This window comes from Crocuta crocuta, unplaced genomic scaffold (assembly GCF_008692635.1).
Source record: "Crocuta crocuta isolate KB4526 unplaced genomic scaffold, BGI_CrCroc_1.0 scaffold64, whole genome shotgun sequence".
Taxonomy (NCBI): Eukaryota; Metazoa; Chordata; class Mammalia; order Carnivora; family Hyaenidae; genus Crocuta; species Crocuta crocuta.
Genome location: NW_027530640.1, coordinates 9,220,753 through 9,235,340, shown reverse-complemented (window position 1 = coordinate 9,235,340; position 14,588 = coordinate 9,220,753). Strand labels below are relative to the sequence as shown.

General features: G+C 42.1%; 1 long non-coding RNA gene across 1 annotated transcript; it reads left to right on the top strand.

The window, feature by feature from the left end:
* The first annotated feature begins 326 nt into the window (after positions 1-326).
* On the top strand, positions 327-8,198 carry LOC144235409 (uncharacterized). The gene is made up of 2 exons (XR_013336196.1): positions 327-465; positions 7,810-8,198. It is a non-coding gene; the product is annotated as an uncharacterized LOC144235409 (long non-coding RNA).
* Positions 8,199-14,588: the final 6,390 nt, after the last annotated feature.

Here is a 14,588-nt window from a genome sequence, read left to right as displayed (position 1 = left end):
CCCCAAAATTCCATCCAAAGTCCCATGCCTGAATCTCATTGGCCTGGAGAAGTCACCTGTCTATCCTTTCACCAATCACTCTAAGCTGCAAGTATCTGGTCCTGTACCCATTCCTAGGGTGGAGGAGAGGGTTAGCCTCATGGAACCACATGGACTCAAAATGGGGATGGGGTGATTTCTGAAGTAAAAGGGGTATTGGCACAGAGCACCAGAAACTGTCTTCTACAAAGCCCTTTATGACATCACCAGCTAATGCACAATGACCTGTGGGGCTCCCTTTGGCCAGAGACTTAGTTCTTTGTCCCTCTCCCCAACCACTTCTGGTATTCTGAAGCTGAACAGACCTCAGACAATGACCTTCCCAGGCTAGTCCCAGAAAAAGAGGCAAAACTTCCTGGAAAGCTATACTTTTCCCTCAAGGGATTAAAGACAGGCAAGAATTTGGGCCTATGCTAGATTCATCAGGTCAGTCCCTCAAACAGCTAGCTGTTTTTGAGTAGTTAGTGGATGTGCAGTACGCTGCCCAGACTCCCACTCACTGCCCCAGTTTTCAGGCATATCCTCTGTCTGACAGCTCACAGCTGAATTTCCCTGGGAATCACCTTCGTGCAAATGGAGCTACTTCATCTAAGGCCAAGCCGCTATGTGGGCAGGCCCACATTGAGTGACAGGATTACACAGCTCTGGCCTTCTCACCCCAAATTAGGACATTCTGAAGCACCCCCTCCGCCAGCACCCTGGCTCCAGAATTCACTGTGGCATCAGTTGAGGCCTTTGTCACACTGCTTTGCTGTTTAACTTCTTCCTCTTCCCATTTTCCTCCTCTGCCTCTGATCTGCACCCATAGGGGCTGTGCCCAAGAGCTCTCCTCAGTAATCCTCCTGCATGCAAATCTCTCAAGTCTCAGAGTCTCTTTCTGGGAAACCAGCCTAAGATAATTTATGTATAAAACCTGAAAGTCCTGGGGTTTATCCACTACTGAAGCAAGATAATTTTGTCAGCAAAATCTCAAGCTTTAAAATCAGACAATCTCAGTTTCTTTTTTTTTTTTTAATGTTTATTTATTTATTTTTGAGAAAGACAGAATAGGCAGGGGAGGGGCAGAGAGGGGGGGAGAGAGAATTCTAAGCAGACTCTGTGCTGTCAGCGCAGAACAGGATGCAGGACTCAAACTCACAAACTGTGAGGTCATGACCTGAGCTGAAACCAAGAGTCAGATGCTTAAGTGACTGAGCCACCCATGTATCCCCAGACAATTCCAGTTTCAAATTTGTCACTTGCTAGCTGTGGGGGTTTAGGCAAGTTACTTAACACTTCTTCCTATCTTTAAAAGATGGGGATATTGATAACACCATCTCCAAAGATGGACGGGAGTTTTAAGGGAGATATTCATGTGTAAAATGTCTGGTGTAGAATCTGGCCTTAGGAAGGGCCCAGTGTATGACTGTTATTATTTTATAATCCCGCAGTATGGCTAAATGAATATGATTCCAATATAGACATCAAAACATACCAATGGTCAATACCCAGTTTCAGTAACTGTTCACACTGCTTGTGAGTCTGAAACTCAAGTTGAGCTCTCTTCCTGGAGGGTAAATGGATAATATATTAGAAGTCCCTAAAATGCTCAGGACCCAGAGTGTCCGACTGGAGGCATTTTATCTAATGAAATCACTATAGTCATGATCTCACATTGATGAACTGGGATATTTAAAGTATTAGTATTTTTTATTTTTTTATCTAAAAAATTTTTTAATGTTTATTCATTTTTGGGAGACAGAGAGGGACAGACTCTGAGCAGGAAAGGGGCAGAGAGAGAGGGAGACACAAAATCTGAAGTACTTTCCAGGCTCTGAGCTGTCACCACAGAGCCTGACATGGGGCTTATACTCAAGAACTGTGAGATCATAACATGAGCCAAATTTGAATGCTTAACTGACTAAGCCACCTGGGCACCCCATAAATGATAAGCATTTTTTTAAAACAAAAATCGGAATTACCTAATGCCAAATAACAGAGAACAGTTTCAATCACTTATAATATAGGCATGTGATAAAATAACATGCAGCTATTAAAACTATGCTGTAGGGGCACCTGGGTGGCTCAGTAGGTTAAGCATTCACTCTTGATTTCGGCTTAGGTCATGACTTCATGGTTTTGTGAGTTTAAGCCCTGCATCTGGCTCTGCGCTGACAGCACAGATCCTGCTTGGGGTTCTCCCTGCTTGCATTGCCTCTTTCTCAAAAATAAGTAAATATTTACAAAAATATATGCTGTAGAAACCAAGTTAATGATATGGAAATAAAATTATGACAATTCTTAGTGGAAAAAAAATCCCACAAAATAGTAGTACATAGGCTGTGAGCCTAACTTTTAAAACTTTAGAAGGAGTATGCAAAGACACACAGAAATACACATGTACACACATTCCTTCAGTCATATACAATCTGGAGAAAAGGCTAGATGATCACAAGTAAAAGTTTAAGATGTGAGCAGTCATTGTTCCTGAGTGGACTACTGGCAATATTGATTTTCTCCTTTAGGATTTTCTGTATGTTGAAAATATTCTACAGTGAACATTTATTCACTTTGTAATTTTTTTCAATGTTATTCTTAAATGCCACCCACTGGATTAAAATGAGAACCCCAAGTGCTAATGGCTAACTACCATTTCCTCCAGAGAGGTCTGACTTCTCAAACTTGAAATGCATTTTAGAAATGCCAACTAAATGAGGCACACACACACAGTCCCTAAGAAAAACAAAGTATGAATACAGCACTAGTTCCAAGAAATCCCTGTCCACTATAATTAATTCAGAGAAGAAATCACCAGAGCTAATATTGTGCATTCAAGATACATAACTCACTTGCTCTCAATAATAGGTTCAACATGCTCAGCAGGACAAGAAGTTGATCATTACACATGTCTGCGGAATCTATGTACCGTGCTTATTTTCCTGTACTCACCTTCTGATGGCCTTTTTTCTGAGCCTAAATTTAAGACCCACAGTTATGACAATTAGAGCAGTGAGCTGAAATTAGAAATTTCCTGGAAAATCCAGGGCAGAGGTCCTCATGGTCATTCAATTTAGGAGCTGCAGCTGTGGACATCACAGACTGTCCCTTCCTCATCCTGTCCTATAACATGAATCTTTTTCTCCCTTTTCTCTCTTATTATTCTTAGTCCGATGTCCTTCTGTATTCTCTGCATTTCTTTTCCTCTCCTAGCACAGAGCTGCTCCTGGGCATGGATTTTCTCCACCAAGGGCTTCTGAAGCTGTGGAAAGCCCTTCCTAAGCCTGTGCCATAGATCAGAGAAGCTACAAGAAGCCCTTGTAGGGCACAGTCAGCAACCAAATCAAGTTCCACACTCCTTTCCTTGCAGCAATCATGAAGCTCTAGCATGTACAGCTCCTTTCTTCCTCACTTGAAAAGCAAGTTACTAAGCAATACTGAATAAACCTTTCTGATGCATATGTACAGATCTTAACAACACTCTTCACGTGATACTCTGCATCAATCTTATCTCTGTTAAGCCATCCATTAGCATCCATGAACAAAAATCCATGAGCCACCTCTGTTACTTATTCCCTTGGCTCAGAAGCATCCTTGGTTGCAAGCAGGGAGCACCTGTTGGCGCATTAGCCTGGGAGAGGCAGGAAAGAAAGCTGACTCTCAAGTTTAGCCACAAAAATGGTCTTCAAATTGACTTACAATTGGACTAAGCTAGAATATATAGGAAAACAGAGAAGTCATAAGACTAAAGATCTTACTCTCTCCAGTAGAACAGAATGAGGGCAACAGGAAACTAATGCTTAGCGAAACAATGTGGGGCTGGCCAATTTTACTGCCTGTGTTCCTCTGCTGGTGGGGGGGGAGGGGAGTGGTATTCACAAGGCTGTTTAAATCAAGCTGTGAGTCTTTAATCCTGCTGTCATTTTTGCTGTGATTAAAATCCCAATAGGCTACATCATATGCAGTTTTCATTTTCCAGGGCAGAACAAAATATCTTAATAAAAACAGATAACCATGCATGTTGACTCTGGGATGAGGTCAAGATTAAATGAATGGAGGAAAAAGGCTGTAAAGGAGTATTTAAGTTAATGTGAAAATGGCGTAGAAAATCACATTTGTGTAGGTCCAAGAACCAATCAGGCTTAGATGTCTATTGGACTCAACAGACAGGGAGAAGATGGAAATACGGGAAAGATTAAAGAGCTCAGTAAATAGATTAGTCATTTTGTAATTAGGGTGGAGTACAAAGTAGAGGCCAAGTGCCTTCTACCTGGGTTTGTTGTGACTGATTAAAAAAATGTAAATTGTATATTTTTGAGAAATAACTTTTTCAGTAAGACTTCATACTGTCATTGTGCATTTAATTTTCTTAACATATCTTCTTTATAAATGCAGCTATAGCTATGGAATATTAATGCAATTCTGCAAGCAACTGGTACTCCAACAGGCAAGTTCTCCCCTCAGCTTTCTCGCAAGTTTTCCTGATAGCATTCTGGATTGTCTGAGATGAGAAAATGCATGCTTCTCCTCCATGTTGTAGGTCCTGTGTGCGGGAACCCATAGGGGAGAAACAATGCAGCCTCATTTCCGACAAAACAGACCAGGGGAGCCCTTTTACTCTTTCACTGCTCCCAGAGATTAAAGTATTTAAACACTCAACTCGCCAAATGCCACTCACTAATGGAAAACCTCTCTCCCCTTATTTCTTTCTGCATGAACTTGGACTATCAGCCAGTCTTCTGTGCCTATTTTTCCTAGGCCCACCATATCAGCCAGCCTGACTTATGACATTGCAAAGTGCATTCTTCTCCTTGGCCNTGCTACTGTTGCTCCTCTCTGCTGAAACAGGTTCCCCCCTCCACCTATCATGGTAAAGGCCAGCTACCTTTAGGTTGGGCACTTTCTATGCTTTATCTCATTTAATCTTTGCAACAGCCTCTCTAGATTTGAAACTAGGTCTAGTGATGCCACAATGTGAGCCCTTAACCACCCTCTCCTCCCATCTCTCTGACCCTCGTGTAACGTCTGGGGTCTGGCTCAGGCCTGGCTCTTCTTGAAAGTTCGAGCTGGTGAGCCCAGCCCACATTATTCCCACACATTCTGCTGGTCAGAACCACTACAGAGATGAGCCTGGAATTGTTATGTGATTGCTCTGAAAGTATTTGCTTCACCTCCCAATTCAAATTTCACCTCCTCAGGGGAAGAGGCTGCCTCCCATAAAACCCCTTATACACATATGCATCCATCCACATACACACAGCTCTTAGCTGTTTGATGTACATTTTAGTAAGGCTCTAAGTACACACCCTGAAGAGGGAGAGTATTATCTGTCCCTCCCTATTCTCCTCCTCCCCCTCCCTGAGAAGAGGAAATAGTAGTCAGATAGGATTGCTTTCTAACACTCTGAGCCCTGTTCACTACTCAGCAGGGTCAGTGTGAATTTCCAGAATGCCCTTTTGTTCCTCCTAAGCCTTGTGGCTCCGGTGGTGAATGAAGGCAGAGGCCATGCTCATGTGGAAGGAGGCTCAGCTATCTTGCTCTCTCTTTTCTTCCAACACATGGGCTTGGTTACTCTTGCTTCCTTGTCTGCTGTCACATGTGTCTGGATAGAGACTGGACAGATTCAGGAATTTAGGCTGACCTAAAGATTTTGTACTGTCTACTAGGCCCTTACGCTAGGTTGGATGCTTAAGCCAAGCACAGGCCAGCCACTATATATAGCTCTTCATTGAGTCTGAACCAGCCAATAATAAACATAAATATTAAAGTAGTAAATTATTACCTACTTGTCTCCTATATGTAGTCTGCTCTTTGTTTTAAAATTTTTTAATGTTTATTTATTTTTGAAAGACAGAACAGAGTATGAGTGGGGGAGGGGCAGAGAGAGAGCGAGGCACAGAATCCAAAGCAGGCTCCAGGCTTGGAGCTCTCAGTACAGAGCCCAACGTGGGGCTTGAACTCACAGACTGCAAGATCATGACCCGATTTGAAGTTGGACGCTTAATAAACTGAGTCACCTAGGCACCCCTGTATGTAGTCTGCTTTTAAGGACCTCTAGATGTCCTAGCCAAATACCATTTAACAGTGCCCCAAACCTCATGATCTGTCCCACACTCCCTTTCATAAGTTCTTGATTATTCACTTCCTTCTCTTAATTCATAGGACTTTTAAAGGAAGATTTACTAGAACTGACCTCTGTGGAAATTTGTGGTATACACATGTTTTGTACGTGTCTTCTTTGCAAATAATAGTCAACAAAATAACATTAACCATGAGCTTTCACAATAGTCTGATCCTTCCAAGAAGATGCCACTAGGGATGTGTGGGGACTTTCTTAGGGAAACGGAATAAGGAAGAAGCCAGAGGCTGGGTGAGTCATCAGACTGTGATGCAAGTCAGACCCCTGGTGAGAGAGAGGAGAGAAAGTTGGGTAGCAATGTCTGAGACTGCCACAAAGTCAAGGGAAAAAGTCCAGCAAACCCTTTGGGGAGCTCTCGAGCCAAAGGTGGCTGTCAGGAGCAGATAGCTGCTCATGGGAAGTGTGGCCTCAGGGCAAAATCACGCCCGTTTTGTCACAGAGTAGCATATACGGCCTTGATTACACCCTGCAAAGTAAAAGAATGGTAAGATGCATTCTCGCTTCATTTCAGCTTCCATCTCGGGTCAACAAGTGTTGCTTGCCTTGACCTTTCCTTGCAAAACCATTCTCATTTCTTGTTTAGATTTCCATTTCCAAGCAGCAAAAGGAAACACACCTTTGAGATAAGAAGTACTTTGAAAGAAAAGCAGAACCACAGTTTCTTCTGGAAGGCTTCAAACTGGGCACATGCAGGCCTTCCAGAGCCCATTAGCTTGGGAAGTCTTAGGAAAATGCCAGCAACATCACCCCTTTTCCTAATGTTTCCTCCTCTAAAATAAACTGGGTTCCTGATACCTAACAACTCCTATTGATGGAAAAGTATGACCAGGGGAGAGGGGGGCAAAGGACTCAAGGGATGTATGACATGTGAGGCCTGATTTTCCAACAAGGAAGCTGCCTGTGGCTCCTGTCACTTTGTGGCAGGAACTGCCAACGGGGTGCTGTGGCCTCTGGAGCGTCCTCACGGTGAAGAGACACGATGCGCTCTGACTCCCCAGGCACAGCGACTTGCTAGGGTAGGGAAAGGTTTGCTATTTCGGTTAACTGTAGAAATGCAATTTAAAAAGTTAGAACTGTGTCGAGCAAGCTGGTCCTCACCAAAATCCATGAGCTCTTTACTTCCCTGGCAAAACACTTTGCAGGAAGCTACTGTGGTCCTCTGACTAAGTTCCGGCCGGGAGAAAGTGAGTGGAAGGGATGTGTGTCGCTTTCAGGCCAGCTCTTACTTCCAGTATGTGTTCCTTTCTCTTTTTCTCCATTGGCTGGTGGGCGGGAAAGAACTAGAACCTGGGTTCTAGTGGGGCCTGGGTTCCCAAATGACCAAAACTCACTTCCCTTAAGAGTCATGACCTGTTCTAGTGGGACTTTTCTACATGTTGACTGCATAGACAACAAGCTAAATGTAAAAATTCTATACTTCATAAAAAGCAATCATGCACATTCCAGAAAATGTTAATGTGTAAACAGGGTTCTAAATGTTATTAAAAAAAAAAAAAAGCAGCTTTACTGAGGTATCATTGTTATACAAAAAACTCTTTGGACTTATTTAATGTCTACAATTTGATGAGTTTGGAGATTTGAATTTACTCATGAAACTGTCACCACAATCACGGTAATAAACATCGCCTCTTGCCCCTTTGTTTTTGTTTTGACAGAACCATAGACACGGATCATCTGCAACAGAGCCTTCGAAATTCTTCCCACAAATGGATTACAAATTGCCAAGATGCTGACCCCTCAGCTCTATAGAGCTGATGCTGGCAAAGTCTCCAGAGCCCCATAACCCTGAATATGAGCAATACTATCTAGTTATGCCAGTTTGTTACCAGTGCTGCCATTTTACTACTATGCCCAGCAAGACACAAAAATTGAGGAAGCATGGAGATGTATTAGGAATCTGTATCACAGACACTGAATCAATCAGGATGCTGTGGACTGAAGTGGCAGAGACACCAACTCAAACTGGCTTGAGTGGTATGGAAATACATGAAAAGACCACGCAGAATTGGTTTAATGTTTAATACAGTCCTCACTGAACTCTCAATTTTGTCCTCAGTAGAGACTTTGTCCTCGGGTCCCTTCCCTTATGGTATCCAAGCAATTATGGCACTTTTAGTCTTTTTATATACAGCCTCTACATTGAAAGAGAGAGAAAGGAGAGAGAGAGAAAGAGAGGGAGGGAGGGAGAGAGAGAGAGAGGGAGGGGGGGGAAGGAGGGAGAGAGAAGGAGAAGGAGGGAGGGTGAGGGAGAAGGGGGGGAGAGAGAGAGAGAGAGAGAGAGAGAGAGAGAGAGAGAGAAGGCTGCCATTTCTGTTGGCTGGCTCTTCAGATTAAGGACATTTCCTTAAGTCCCTGGCAGACCTCTTCTCACTCTGGACTGAAGTGAACCACGAGTCTCTTCCTGAGCCAGGGTGGCCAAGAGTATGTGACTACCCCATTTATATCCTGATAATGCGAACTACCTGTAACTGTGCAGTCTGGGGATGCTATGGTGGCACTACCTGCTCCAGCCCATCTTGGACAATGATATGCATGAGGTCATGGGTGTGATGTAATAATATATTCCCTAATACAGATTTATTAAAACTTTACATATTAAATATTTTTACAGTTTGATCTACCACCTAATTGTGTTGACACCAGAGATAAACATAGCACACTTTGGCAATACCGAGCTTGACTGAAGAGGGAGAGAAAGAGAATGGTGGTCAGTATGAAAGAACAGAGTATAGTCTCTTGCAGGGACAATGACTCAGCTAGTTTGACTATAACAGAGAATTTGCTGAGAAATAGTGGGAAATGAGAACAAAAATCTGTAGACTGTAGAGGACCTTAAATTCCAGGTTAAGGAATTTTGCACAGGTCAATGCCAACCTTTCCAAGCTTTTCATCCTTAAATGATGGAAAAACTGTTTTATTAACACTACCTTGGCAGGTCTATGAAGAACTAGTTGAAGTAGGAAATCTTTGCAATAAGAAAGGAATAAAGGTAGCAAGACTGAGATACAGGAAGGGAACATTTCAAAGAGACAAGTGATGAGAGTGGAAGAATCTGGTACGTGGCATGGAAAGAATGAGTAGCCTCAAGTGATTTCAAGATTTATTAGAATAGGCTCTCTAACATGGGAGAGAGAGTGTATTTTGGCTTATTTGGAGCTGCTGAGTGTGTGCATGTGTGTGTGTGTGTGTGTGTGTGTGTGTGTGTTATACACATTTGTATTCTCACTCATTTTTTGGCTGATCAAGACTCAAGTTCCCTATCTAGCAGGCTTTTTAGGTCTTTCCTGCTACATCGCTGCTCTAAAACACAGAAGTCAGGAGTGGGAGCTTGATCTCAGATGTCGTTGAGTAAGTACATCTGCCTAACTGGCCCTCAAAGTCAGACCCCATAATCCACCCCAAGTCTCCTTCCCCCATCAAGATCAGATCTAGACATCTCCCTTCAGACCAAGAACCTGCTCCACCTCCAACTCTGACCCCTAGAGGAGTCACATCCATCCTCCCTTGAGGATCTCCAATCCAGACCATGCACCACGGAACCCGGATGAGTCTTCCACTCAGAGGACTGTCAGAGCCCTGTGAATACAAAACCTCCCTGATGCCTCCTGGGCATCTTCACAGAAGGGCAGACAAAGAGGCCGGTGCTGGGGAGGAGTTGCTAAGGGATCAGTCAACCTCAGTGCAGAACTGCACTGGCAGCCTTCCTGCTCACTCACTGTAGGAGATTTTACAATAATTTCCACCCTGTGTCCTGGATTCAGTGACTCCTGTTTCTTAGCATTGCTGGCTGTCAGCCAGAGCAGTGCTCAGGGAGAGCTCCTGGCAGCTGCCGCCCAGAGTGGTGATGAACAGAGGCCCGACTGCATGTGGCTGCCACGCTGCTCCCACAGCTGTGGTTTTGGAAGTCAGGAGCGCGCCAGGTGGCTGTGCCTGGAACAAGGGCAGCAGAGCACTCGCACTCCCTTGCCAGGTGCTGGAGAGCTCAAGGTTCCAACTCGCTTGTCTCTAAGGTGCCAGGAAACGTAGAATGGTCAGAATAACCTGGGAGGTCATTGCTCAAGAAATGTCTGTGAATCTGGCTGATGCCACTTAAGCAAAACTGAGCCCTGGCTTATACACATCCCCTCAATTCTCCTTTTCTGAGACTATTTCCTAAGGCTGGACATTATTAGAATATACACAGATACAGATGGTCAAGTCTAACTTCCTGTTTCTTAATCTTACTACTAGGATTAGAAACCTTGAATGCAAGTAGTAATAGTAGTAGTAGTAGTAGTAGTAGTAGTAGTAAAAGTAGCAGCAGCAGCAGCAGCAGCAGTAGTAGGAGGAGGAGCAGCAGAGGCAGCAGCAGCAGCAGTAGAGTAACAGTAGTAGCTGGAGTAGTAGTGGTATAATAGTAGTAGTAATGTAATAAATATGATTATATCCAGACAATATGCCAGACACTTTAAATGTGTTATCTCATTAAATCAACACAAGCCTATGAATTACACACCATTCTCATCCACTCTAAAGATGAGAAAACAATTTAAAATGCTAAATGCCTTGCCTAATATAACAGCAAAAAAGTGGCAGAGCTAAGATTTGAACTAGGGTCGTCACACTCCAGAGCAAGAGCACTTAACGAGCACACCATTGGGACCATCTGTAGGAACTCAGCCTCACCCTGTAACCCACTTTCTTTCTGCAATGGCCAGATGTAAGGATTTCCTGTAGATAAGTATACGTTAGCATACTGAAAAGCCTTCTTTCCTCTTAAAAGTAAAGGGGAAAACTGTCCAATACTGTTGGTGAAAGTGTAAATTAGGACCACCACTTTGGAAAACCACCCACCATTATTTACTAAAGTCGAAAATTTGCATGTTCTGTGATTCAGCAGTTCTTCTCCTGGGAATATGCCCACTAAAGATGTGTGCGCATGCGCATCAGAAAGAATGTCCAAGAATGCTCGCAGCAGCAATGTTTGCATTAGCCCTGAACTGCAAAAAAATCCAAAAATCTACAAACAGGAGTAGGGCTACCCAAATGGGATCTATTCACACAATGGGATGCTGTAAAGCAATGAAGAGTACTCAGCCCTATGTACAACCACATGCATGAATGCTGTGGTCAAGAAGTCAGACACCAAGAACACATGTTATGCAATTCAGTTTAAAATATGTCAAACACACAAGTAAACCATAGTGTTTAGAAAATCATACTTAGGGGATAAAATTATGAAGTAAAGCAAGGAAATGATTACCATAAAAGTCAGAAAAGTAGAGAGGGGGTGGGAAGCAGCCATAATGAGTGGAGGCTGTCAGAGGGTTCGGGGTGCCACAAAGGTCTGGCATATTTGCTTGAGAAGACACATGTAACTTGTTTTATATTAATTTTCCGTATGTCTGTGTATCCTACAGTAGAAATGGCTTAAAAACAGTTTTTAGGGAAGTAAATGCAAAATAAAAAATCAAATAATGGCACCTTTGCTTTCAAGCTGAGGCTAAAATATCTTGGTAAGCAGCCCATTTTAAGACAGATTTTATCGACAGAATCCACCACCTCTGGACTCACATCCACCCTCTATACTGATCAGAAGTTCTCCCGCTCCCACCCCTTTTAATCATTAGTGTCTTTCTGGTTAAAGAAATGTTTCCTTGTTCACATTATAAGTGACTGTACTTAAGTATATTTCTCTTAGAAGGAAATGATTGATTTTTCTGGTGTGCTCTTGTAGAAGTGATTGTGAGCTTTTTGAGTCACCCTTGAATCAAGGATGCTTCTGCAACAGGAAAATGGGAACAGCAGGTTTATGGTTTTAATGAACATATCGGAATAAAGGCTTGTCAGAATGAGAAACATAGGTAACCATGATACTAGGAAAGACACTGGGACAGAGCTGGGGATGGGGATGAAATTGGAGGAGGGACTGGGTACAGTCCCAACAGATGACCAGCTCAGGTGTTAAAGGCCAGGATGCACAGAGGGTTGAAGCCTAGCTTCCCTTCTGTAGGTTTAAGACCCTAAGAAAGGGGCATCTGGGCGGCTCAGTTGGTTAAGCTTCTGACTTTGGCTCAGGTCATGATCTCACGGTTTATGGGTTCAAGCCCTGCATCGGGCTTTGTGCTAACAGCACACCTGGAGCCTGCTTCAGATTCTGTGTCTCCCTCTCTCTCTGCCCCTCCCCCTCTCACGCTCTGGCTTTGTCTCTCAAAAATAAAGAAACATTAAAAAAATTAAAAAATTAAAAAAAAAAAAACCTAAGAAAGCACAGCAGTATATTCAGTTGGGACAACCCTAAACTCTAATTCTAAAAGATATGGCTTTTAAGCTAAGAGAAATCAGAACTGGTTAAAGATTATTTGAGTTCCAAGCTGAGTAACAGAGAAAAGTTAAGTGGTAGTTAAAAATCCCTGCCTCAGGTTCTGAGAAATTGCTGGCTACCTTGACAATGATTTTCACTCTTTTCCTCTGTTAGCAATCCCTTCCACCCTCACATTCCTAACCAAGTGAAATTTTATCCTCCTAGGAGAGGATAACTTCAAAATAACAATGAAGTTGGTTCTATTTATATTATCTCATTTTACTAAGGAGAAAACTAAGTAAGGCATAAAAGGTTGAGTAGTTTGTCTTATTACAAGCTGCACTACAATCCTTTTGGGAATTGAAAAGTGTGCCATTTGAAATTAATCTCAGTTTTTCTCTCTTCCCTTTGTTTCTCTAAATCCTATCCTTCTTTCAATATCCACTTAAAATTCTACTTTCTTCATGAAGCATTCACTAATGGACTTACTCTTCTTTGAATTATGTATCTTCTCAAACTACACATCTGGAAATTATTGTGATCCCATTCATGCTTTATCTCGCAAAACAGCCTATAAGCTCATGGAAGACAAACGTGACTTCACATATATCTGTATGCCTCCCAGCCCCCATAGCTTGCCTTAACTTCCCAAATAGCGATGCTTACAGACAGACAGAAGGTGTAGATCTTAATGGTTACATTGAATTGAGTCACCTAATTAAAGTCTACTTTTTATATTTTCTGAAGTACCAAGAGGAGAATTATACACATACAGAGAAATTTCATATGTGAGGACTCAAAGAGAAATATTAATTTTTACTCCATGTACTTTTCTATTATTTAGATTTTTACAGCATTAGGTTTACTTTAAAAGCCCCTCAAAATTAATTTTAACCCTGGTTAATGGGATTAAAGTTTCTGGCAGGAAGAGGGAGGCATCGAGTTGGAAGAGCATGAATTGGAACTAGAAATGGTGATTCCCAGTGTTGGTTCTGTATTGGTTAAGTATTAAAGTTTCCCTGGGCTGAAGAGGAGGGACTGAAGTCCTGCTCCTGCTCCTTGACTTTGAGCCTAAAAATATATTTAGTTTTCAAAATTTCATTATTCACTGATACGTAAGTTAGGTGACATAATCCTATGACCTAGGATTTTTTAAATTTTCACATTTGTTGTCAAATTATTCACTATGTGTATGTGTGTGCTCATGTGTACATGTTTCCTCAAACGTGCTTAGGAAAAACTAAAAATTTTCAAGACCTGAGAGTAAATGTGTAATTGAAATTTAGGCACCAAAATTTCACCTTGGGCTCTCTCAGAGTTAAAACCAAGCTAAATATATTAAGCCATAATTGTTTAGAATGGTTATTTCCATGTAAAGGGTATTAACATACAGCATTTTCTTCATGCAGAGGAACGGGATCCGGAGGATGTATCCTTCCAGTGTGCAATCTTCCCGGGAAGAATCTCTGAGCTGTTCATTTTGGGAACCTTGATTATCAGTTACCTTCCAACACAGGTCTGAGTTTATAACCTGCATTCGTGTAAGGGGAACCAGAGCCAATTCAGAGATTTTGAAACTGTCCAGACTGATGTCCACATAGAACTTCGGTTTGTATTTTTTTTCATGGAAGGTCCCTAACAACTCATAAAGAGGGAATGTGAATGTGTGTAAACAACATAATTATTTCAGAATCAATATGCTTTTTCTATTACCTTTTAAAAATCTGTTTGCTTAAAAAGTTTCTTTTCAACCTAGCTCTTCTGTTTTTGTGGGCAGAAGTGACTAGGGACATGATCTTTGCAATATTTCATTTTGTTATCTCTTATTATTACATGATGGCCCAGAGCATGGCATGAATAAAGCTGTCTTGTCATCAAAATGCATTCATTCATTTAACAAGTTCCTGAAAATAATGGAACAGTTGCTAAGCAATGGAGAAATTACATATTCTCAGGGATCTGTGCAGATTCTAAAAGCAAAAGCAGTTCTGGGAATTGGTATTAGTGTCTCTTGAACCCAACTAAATACATCTAAGAAAGTGGCATGCTTACTTAATAGTCAAGGGACAATATCTTTATGTTTCCTTTTCTCTGACTCAGGTTTCTAAAGTAATAATATAGGTAGAAAATTTCCTATCAAACAGTGACCTA